The following is a 9,472-nucleotide window of genomic DNA, read 5'->3' as shown; positions in this document are numbered from 1 at the left end:
TGAACTGGAGAGATTAGACACACAACTGATCCAAACTCAAAGAAATGATTCAATCGCCGGTGCATCTCAGTATCAACCAGACTAGTCTGCTACTGGGCACATCTAGACCTTATGAACTGGAGAGATTAGACACACAACTGATCCAAACTCAAAGAAATTATTCAATCGCCGGTGCATCTCAGTATCAACCAGACTAGTCTGCTACTGGGCACATCTAGACCTTATGAACTGGAGAGATTAGACACACAACTGATCCAAACTCAAAGAAATGATTCAATCGCCGGTGCATCTCAGTATCAACCAGACTAGTCTGCTACTGGGCACATCTAGACCTTATGAACTGGAGAGATTAGACACACAACTGATCCAAACTCAAAGAAATGATTCAATCGCCGGTGCATCTCAGTATCAACCAGACTAGTCTGCTACTGGGCACATCTAGACCTTATGAACTGGAGAGATTAGACACACAACTGATCCAAACTCAAAGAAATGATTCAATCGCCGGTGCATCTCAGTATCAACCAGACTAGTCTGCTACTGGGCACATCTAGACCTTATGAACTGGAGAGATTAGACACACAACTGATCCAAACTCAAAGAAATTATTCAATCGCGGTGCATCTCAGTATCAACCAGACTAGTCTGCTACTGGGCACATCTAGACCTTATGAACTGGAGAGATTAGACACACAACTGATCCAAACTCAAAGAAATGATTCAATCGCCGGTGCATCTCAGTATCAACCAGACTAGTCTGCTACTGGGCACATCTAGACCTTATGAACTGGAGAGATTAGACACACAACTGATCCAAACTCAAAGAAATTATTCAATCGCCGGTGCATCTCAGTATCAACCAGACTAGTCTGCTACTGGGCACATCTAGACCTTATGAACTGGAGAGATTAGACACACAACTGATCCAAACTCAAAGAAATTATTCAATCGCCGGTGCATCTCAGTATCAACCAGACTAGTCTGCTACTGGGCACATCTAGACCTTATGAACTGGAGAGATTAGACACACAACTGATCCAAACTCAAAGAAATTATTCAATCGCCGGTGCATCTCAGTATCAACCAGACTAGTCTGCTACTGGGCACATCTAGACCTTATGAACTGGAGAGATTAGACACACAACTGATCCAAACTCAAAGAAATTATTCAATCGCCGGTGCATCTCAGTATCAACCAGACTAGTCTGCTACTGGGCACATCTAGACCTTATGAACTGGAGAGATTAGACACACAACTGATCCAAACTCAAAGAAATTATTCAATCGCCGGTGCATCTCAGTATCAACCAGACTAGTCTGCTACTGGGCACATCTAGACCTTATAAACTGGAGAGATTAGACACACAACTGATCCAAACTCAAAGAAATTATTCAATCGCCGGTGCATCTCAGTATCAACCAGACTAGTCTGCTACTGGGCACATCTAGACCTTATGAACTGGAGAGATTAGACACACAACTGATCCAAACTCAAAGAAATTATTCAATCGCCGGTGTATCTCAGTATCAACCAGACTAGTCTGCTACTGGGCACATCTAGACCTTATGAACTGGAGAGATTAGACACACAACTGATCCAAACTCAAAGAAATGATTCAATCGCCGGTGCATCTCAGTATCAACCAGACTAGTCTGCTACTGGGCACATCTAGACCTTATGAACTGGAGAGATTAGACACACAACTGATCCAAACTCAAAGAAATGATTCAATCGCCGGTGCATCTCAGTATCAACCAGACTAGTCTGCTACTGGGCACATCTAGACCTTATGAACTGGAGAGATTAGACACACAACTGATCCAAACTCAAAGAAATGATTCAATCGCCGGTGCATCTCAGTATCAACCAGACTAGTCTGCTACTGGGCACATCTAGACCTTATGAACTGGAGAGATTAGACACACAACTGATCCAAACTCAAAGAAATGATTCAATCGCCGGTGCATCTCAGTATCAACCAGACTAGTCTGCTACTGGGCACATCTAGACCTTATGAACTGGAGAGATTAGACACACAACTGATCCAAACTCAAAGAAATGATTCAATCGCCGGTGCATCTCAGTATCAACCAGACTAGTCTGCTACTGGGCACATCTAGACCTTATGAACTGGAGAGATTAGACACACAACTGATCCAAACTCAAAGAAATGATTCAATCGCCGGTGCATCTCAGTATCAACCAGACTAGTCTGCTACTGGGCACATCTAGACCTTATGAACTGGAGAGATTAGACACACAACTGATCCAAACTCAAAGAAATGATTCAATCGCCGGTGCATCTCAGTATCAACCAGACTAGTCTGCTACTGGGCACATCTAGACCTTATGAACTGGAGAGATTAGACACACAACTGATCCAAACTCAAAGAAATGATTCAATCGCCGGTGCATCTCAGTATCAACCAGACTAGTCTGCTACTGGGCACATCTAGACCTTATGAACTGGAGAGATTAGACACACAACTGATCCAAACTCAAAGAAATGATTCAATCGCCGGTGCATCTCAGTATCAACCAGACTAGTCTGCTACTGGGCACATCTAGACCTTATAAACTGGAGAGATTAGACACACAACTGATCCAAACTCAAAGAAATGATTCAATCGCCGGTGCATCTCTCAACCAGACTAGTCTGCTACTGGGCACATCTAGACCTTATAAACTGGAGAGATTAGACACACAACTGATCCAAACTCAAAGAAATGATTCAATCGCCGGTGTATTTTGTCGCTGTTATTCAAATTACATTTTCACTTCGGTTTAGTGCCTTGAGTAGAAATTTGTACTCACTTGAAAAGTATAGTTCAATTATTGATTGCATTGTGTTGTTGTATGTTACTATAGTCTAGGTTGGATAATTGTATTGTAGTGTTATAGGCTAATCTAGGTAGGATAATTGTATTGTAGTGTTATAGGCTAATCTAGGTAGGATCATTGTATTGTTATGGGCTAATCTAGGTAGGATAATTGTATTGTATTGTTATGGGCTAATCTAGGTAGGATAATTGTATTGTATTGTTATGGGCTAATCTAGGTTGGATAATTGTATTGTAGTGTTATGGGCTAATCTAGGTAGGATAATTGTATTGTAGTGTTATGGGCTAATCTAGGTAGGATAATTGTATTGTATTGTTATGGGCTAATCTAGGTTGGATAATTGTATTGTAGTGTTATGGGCTAATCTAGGTAGGATCATTGTATTGTTATGGGCTAATCTAGGTAGGATAATTGTATTGTAGTGTTATGGGCTAATCTAGGTAGGATAATTGTAGTGTTATGGGCTAATCTAGGTAGGATAATTGTAGTGTTATGGGCTAATCTAGGTAGGATAATTGTAGTGTTATGGGCTAATCTAGGTAGGATAATTGTAGTGTTATGGGCTAATCTAGGTAGGATAATTGTATTATAGTGTTATGGGCTAATCTAGGTAGGATCATTGTATTGTTATGGGCTAATCTAGGTAGGATCTATATTAATCTGTTATAGTTAGTCTAGGTAGGATAATAGACAGTGTTATGGGCTATATTAACTGGTAGGATAGTTAGTCTGTTAGAGGGCAGGACAATCTGGTAGGATATATTATGTACCTGTAGTATAATCTAGGTAGGATAATTGACTAGTGTTATATTAATCTAGGTAGGATAATTAGTAGTGTTAGAGGGCAGGACAATCAGACTGGTAGGATAATGTGTAGTGTTATGGGTTAATCTAGGTAGGATAATTGTATTGTAGTGTTATGGGCTAATCTAGGTAGGATAATTGTAGAGGGCAGGATAGGCAGATCTGGTAGGATAATTGTAGTGTTATGGGCTAGTCTAGAGGGCAGGATAATTGTAGTAGACTGGTAGATCTAGGTAACCTGGATAGTTAGTCTGTTATGAGGCTAATCAGTTAGACTGTAGTCTATATTAATCTGTAGTATAGTTAGTCTGGGCTAATCAGACTGTAGGATAATTGTATTGTAGTGTTATGGGCTAATCTAGGTAGGATAATTGTGGTGTTATGGGCTAATGAGGGCAGGATAGATAGTAATGGTAGACTATATTAACCTGTGGTAGGGGCAGGATAGACAGACTGGTAGACTATATTAACCTGGTGGATAATTGTAGTGTTAGGGCAATCTAGGTAGGATGGTAGTATTGTAGTGTTATGGGCTAATCTAGGTAGGATAATTAGTATGTAGTGTTATGGGCTAATCTAGGTAGGATAATTGTATTTAGAGGGCAAGATCAATTAGACTGGTAGTTTTTGATATTCTTGTCTGTACTATAGTTCTTTTATACAGGAATGACTGGTAGCTATATTAATCTGTGGTATAAGTCTGTTGGGGCAGGACTTTGAAATGTATGTGTGGTACTGATGTAGTAGTTAGCCTATTGCAGATCTGGACAGGACCCTACCACAACCAATTTATAGGACAACAGACTGGTGTAATTAATCTGAGGAAACATTGCTATGTGGATGCAAGCAGATGAGGGCTAGGATGGATGCACAGATGAGGAAACATGGCTCATGGATGGCATGGTATGTGAGATGCTATGGAACTATGAGGAAACTTAACCTGTGCAAGTATAGTTATGTCTGCTAGGAGGGCAGGATGAGACAGACTGGCTAGGATGGAAGCATATTAATGTGGTATAGTTAGTCTGTTAGAGGGCAGGACAGACAGACTGGTAGACTATATTAACTGTGGATATAGTTAGTCTGTTATGGGCAGGATGGACAGACTGGTAGACTATGGCTGTGGTATAGTTAGTCTGTTAGAGGGCAGGACAGACAGACTGGTAGACTATATTAACCTGTGGTATAGTTAGTCTGTTAGAGGGCAGGACAGACAGACTGGTAGACTATATTAACCTGTGGTATAGTTAGTCTGTTAGAGGGCAGGACAGACAGTATATTAGACTGCTGTCAGGTATAGTTATGTATGTACTCTGTTAGCTCAGGGCAGGATGTAGACTAGACTGGTAGACTATATTAACCTGTGGTATAGTTAGTCTGTTATGTATGGCAGGATAGACAGACTGGTAGACTATATTAACTGTCAGGTATAGTTAGTACTATGTTGCTCAGGTCTAGTGTATGTATGTACTATGCTGCTCAGGTCTAGACTATAGGAAGGATGTAGTATGCAGGTGTAGTGTATGTATGTACTATGTTGCAGGTCTAGTAGGGTAGTGTATGGCTATGCAGCTCAGGTCTAGATGAGGCAATGTATGGCTGGGGTGGATGTGTAGTATGTACAGATGAGGAAACATGGCTAGGATGGATGCAAGCAGATGAGGAAACATGGCTCAGGTGGATGCAAGCAGATGAGGAAACATGGTCTAGTGATGGATGCAAGCAGATGATGTAACATGCTCAGGTCTAGAGGAAACATGTATGTATGTAATGCTGATGAGTGAAACATGCTCAGGATGCAAGCAGATGAGGAAACATGGCTCGGATGGATGCAAGCAGATGAGGAAACATGGCTGTATGTAGGCTCAGGTCTATGGTCTGATGCAAGCAGATGAGAAAACATGTCTCGTGTATGGATGCAAGCAGATGAGGTCTATGTATGTATGTAGGATGGAAGAAATTATTTAGTAAAACCTGCAAAATAGTTTTCATTTCCATCGTTTTATGGTTGTTACACTCAGTTGACTCCCACATTTTAGGGGACAGAGATTTCCTCCAGCTCTATCAACACCTGTATCATTCAGACTGCTGCTCAGGTCTAGTGTATGTATGTACTATGCTGCTCAGGTCTAGTGTATGTATGTACTATGCAGCTCAGGTCTAGTGTATGTATGTACTATGTATGTATGTACTGCTCAGGTCTAGTGTATGTATGTACTATGCTGCTCAGGTCTAGTGTATGTATGTACTATGCTGCTCAGGTCTAGTGTATGTATGTACTATGCTGCTCAGGTCTAGTGTATGTATGTACTATGCTGCTCAGGTCTAGTGTATGTATGTACTATGCTGCTCAGGTCTAGTGTATGTATGTACTATGCTGCTCAGGTCTAGTGTATGTATGTACTATGCTGCTCAGGTCTAGTGTATGTATGTACTATGCTGCTCAGGTCTAGTGTATGTATGTACTATGCAGCTCAGGTCTAGTGTATGTATGTACTATGCTGCTCAGGTCTAGTGTATATGGGGGACAGAGTGGGCTGTCGGCCTTGTGCTCATCGGGAAAAAAAGTCCCTCGTCCAGGTTTCTGTTCATGAGTCATCGTTCTGCTCTACTGCCACAAAGTGCTGCTACATACTCCCACATCATCATAACAGACGAGATGATATCGCCTGGAGGTCACCAGATTGTAGCTGGTCTTTCAAGGTCATTATCCCCATTTTGTTTGGAAAGCTTAAGACCAAACTCTACCCACTGGGAACACACTGGTTGAATCAATGTTGTTTCCCACGTCAATTCATCACAATTACGTTGAACCAGCGTGGAATAGACGTTGAATTGACGTCTCTGCCCAGTGGGTATTTAGACTCTATTTATACTGATGAGAGTTTTGCCGAGAATAAGTGAAGAACACGCACCACTGTAAATACAACCCATATCTATGCTTATTTATTTTATCTTGTGTCCTTTACCATTACCATTTGTACATTGTTAAAACACTGTATATATATATATATATATATGACATTTGTAATGTCTTTATTGTTTTGAAACTTCTGTATGTGTGATGTCTACTGTTAATTTTTATTGTTTATTTCACTTTATATATTATCTACCTTACTTGCTTTGGCAATGTTAACACATGTTACCCATGCCAATAAAGCCCCTTGAATTGAATTGAATTGATTAACCCCCCCGTATATACATATAATACTATTTGAAATGTGTTGCACTGAAACGGCATAGGCCTGTGTAATGTGCTCGGAGGGGACGGAAATAAACCGGTCTTGACTGATGAAATATCTCCCAGGGTGAGAAAATAAAACACTAGCGAGTTTTCTCCCATGACCTAATATCCGTCACAAGTTTGAACACAATGATTTGGGTTACGATTCACGGCATGTCATCACTGACATGGTGACATTAGAGTAGATTGTTCCTTAAATTGAAGTAACCACAGAGTGTTGCAGCGGTGTTATTACACGGCGATGTACAGCAAGCCGTCTTGTGCAATGGAGCACAACACGTGTGTTGTCTGCGGCTTTATATTTGATTAGTAATGTACATAGTATTAGTCGATGCTATCTACATTCTCTATCAATGTATTTAGCTGCATGTTTGTAGCTATTTGGTTCAATGTAAGTTTTCATTCATACTCTTCTGAACCATACAACAGTTGCTGTACATGTATTTCACTACAACAGTTGCTGTACATGTATTTCACTACAACAGTTGCTGTACATGTATTTCACTACAACAGTTGCACTACAACAGTTGCTGTACATGTATTTTTCACTACAACAGTTGCTGTACATGTATTTCACTACAACAGTTGCTGTACATGTATTTCACTACAACAGTTGCTGTACATGTATTTCACTACAACAGTTGCTGTACATGTATTTCACTACAACAGTTGCTGTACATGTATTTCACTACAACAGTTGCTGTACATGTATTTCACTACAACAGTTGCTGTACATGTATTTCACTACAACAGTTGCTGTACATGTATTTCACTACAACAGTTGCTGTACATGGATTTCACTACAACAGTTGCTGTACATGTATTTCACTACAACAGTTGCTGTACATGTACATGATTAATGATATGTAGGGACAAACAGAGAGCGTTTTTTGATTGGCAGCCCTAGGCAGTTACATAGTTTAGTGGGGATTGGCGAGAGACAGAGAGTTGTAGTTGTTATACGTTTGATTGGCAGCCCTAGACAGTTACATAGTTTAGTGGGGATTGGCGAGAGACAGAGAGTTGTAGTTGTTATATGTTTGATTGGCAGCCCTAGGCAGTTACATAGTTTAGTGGGGATTGGCGGGAGACGGAGAGTTGTAGTTGTTATACGTTTGATTGGCAGCCCTAGACAGTTACATAGTTTAGTGGGGATTGGCGAGAGACAGAGAGTTGTAGTTGTTATACGTTTGATTGGCAGCCCTAGACAGTTACATAGTTTAGTGGGGATTGGCGAGAGACAGAGAGTTGTAGTTGTTATACGTTTGATTGGCAGCCCTAGACAGTTACATAGTTTAGTGGGGATTGGCGAGAGACAGAGAGTTGTAGTTGTTATACGTTTGATTGGCAGCCCTAGGCAGTTACATAGTTTAGTGGGGATTGGCGGGAGACGGAGAGTTGTAGTTGTTATACGTTTGATTGGCAGCCCTAGACAGTTACATAGTTTAGTGGGGATTGGCGGGAGACGGAGAGTTGTAGTTGTTATACGTTTGATTGGCAGCCCTAGACAGTTACATAGTTTAGTGGGGATTGGCGGGAGACGGAGAGTTGTAGTTGTTATACGTTTGATTGGCAGCCCTAGACAGTTACATAGTTTAGTGGGGATTGGCGGGAGACGGAGAGTTGTAGTTGTTATACGTTTGATTGGCAGCCCTAGACAGTTACATAGTTTAGTGGGGATTGGCGGGAGACGGAGAGTTGTAGTTGTTATACGTTTGATTGGCAGCCCTAGACAGTTACATAGTTTAGTGGGGATTGGCGAGAGACAGAGAGTTGTAGTTGTCATACGTTTGATTGGCAGCCCTAGACAGTTACATGGTGTAACACATAGTAGTTATATCTTGAACCTCTTTGACCACTGACTCAGTTGTTTTCCCCAAAACCTAAAAACAGAAAAGTGGAGGCAAACTTCATTCAATAAAATGTTGCAGCTACAATGTATTATTTTAACATAACAGAAATACAGGTTCAAGTCCATTTTAGGTTATGATTTGACATTTTTTTATTTGGTTTCCACATGTCTTAAAGTTACCTAAACTCACCAGCTAAACATAAACAGATGAATATGTCCATTGAATAAGCATACTATTGCCGCAGCTATTTATCTATTTATTTATGCGAGTTATATGTCTGCAGGGGCTTTTCCTAGAAATTCAGCACTAATAGAAATCAAAAGATGCATGTGTTACTACAGCACTCGCTGTCGCTGTAGAATATAAGAAACATTTAGATTCACATTATGGCAGAGTCACTCTTCTAACCAAATGTCGTGAACAAAGCCAAAACATCCCAACGTAATTATTAGATCATTTCCCTAATTGTATTTGTCAGAATACTTCACCAGAAATGTAGCTAAAAAAAAGGGTTCATTGATAGGAAGTTAAATGTGGGCTAAATGTGTAGATTAGTATATTTTGGAAAACCCCTGAACAATAACATAAAGCCTAGTCCCTGTGGGAGTGGTGATGACTGGTATAGGCAGAGAGGAGGAGAGGAGGGGGAGGGGGAGGGGGGTGTTAAGAGGGTGTCTAAAACTGAGAGCATAAATACTGAACCCAAAGCACCAAAGGTCACAAAGGAGA

At 40.7% G+C, this 9,472-nt stretch overlaps 1 protein-coding gene across 1 annotated transcript in view; it reads left to right on the top strand.

Moving 5' to 3' along the window:
* Window positions 1-9,451: 9,451 nt before the first annotated feature.
* The window catches only part of mmp9 (matrix metallopeptidase 9), a 12,148-nt gene continuing 12,127 nt past the window's right edge, over window positions 9,452-9,472 (top strand). Inside the window, exon 1 of the mRNA XM_064922089.1 lies at window positions 9,452-9,472. This exon is cut by the window's right edge and continues 312 nt beyond it. The gene's annotated coding sequence lies outside the window, so the exon portion shown is untranslated.

The sequence above is a fragment of the Oncorhynchus masou genome, chromosome 18, assembly GCF_036934945.1.
Source record: "Oncorhynchus masou masou isolate Uvic2021 chromosome 18, UVic_Omas_1.1, whole genome shotgun sequence".
Classification (NCBI taxonomy): domain Eukaryota; kingdom Metazoa; phylum Chordata; class Actinopteri; order Salmoniformes; family Salmonidae; genus Oncorhynchus; species Oncorhynchus masou.
This window is presented reverse-complemented; position numbering and strand designations above follow the sequence as displayed.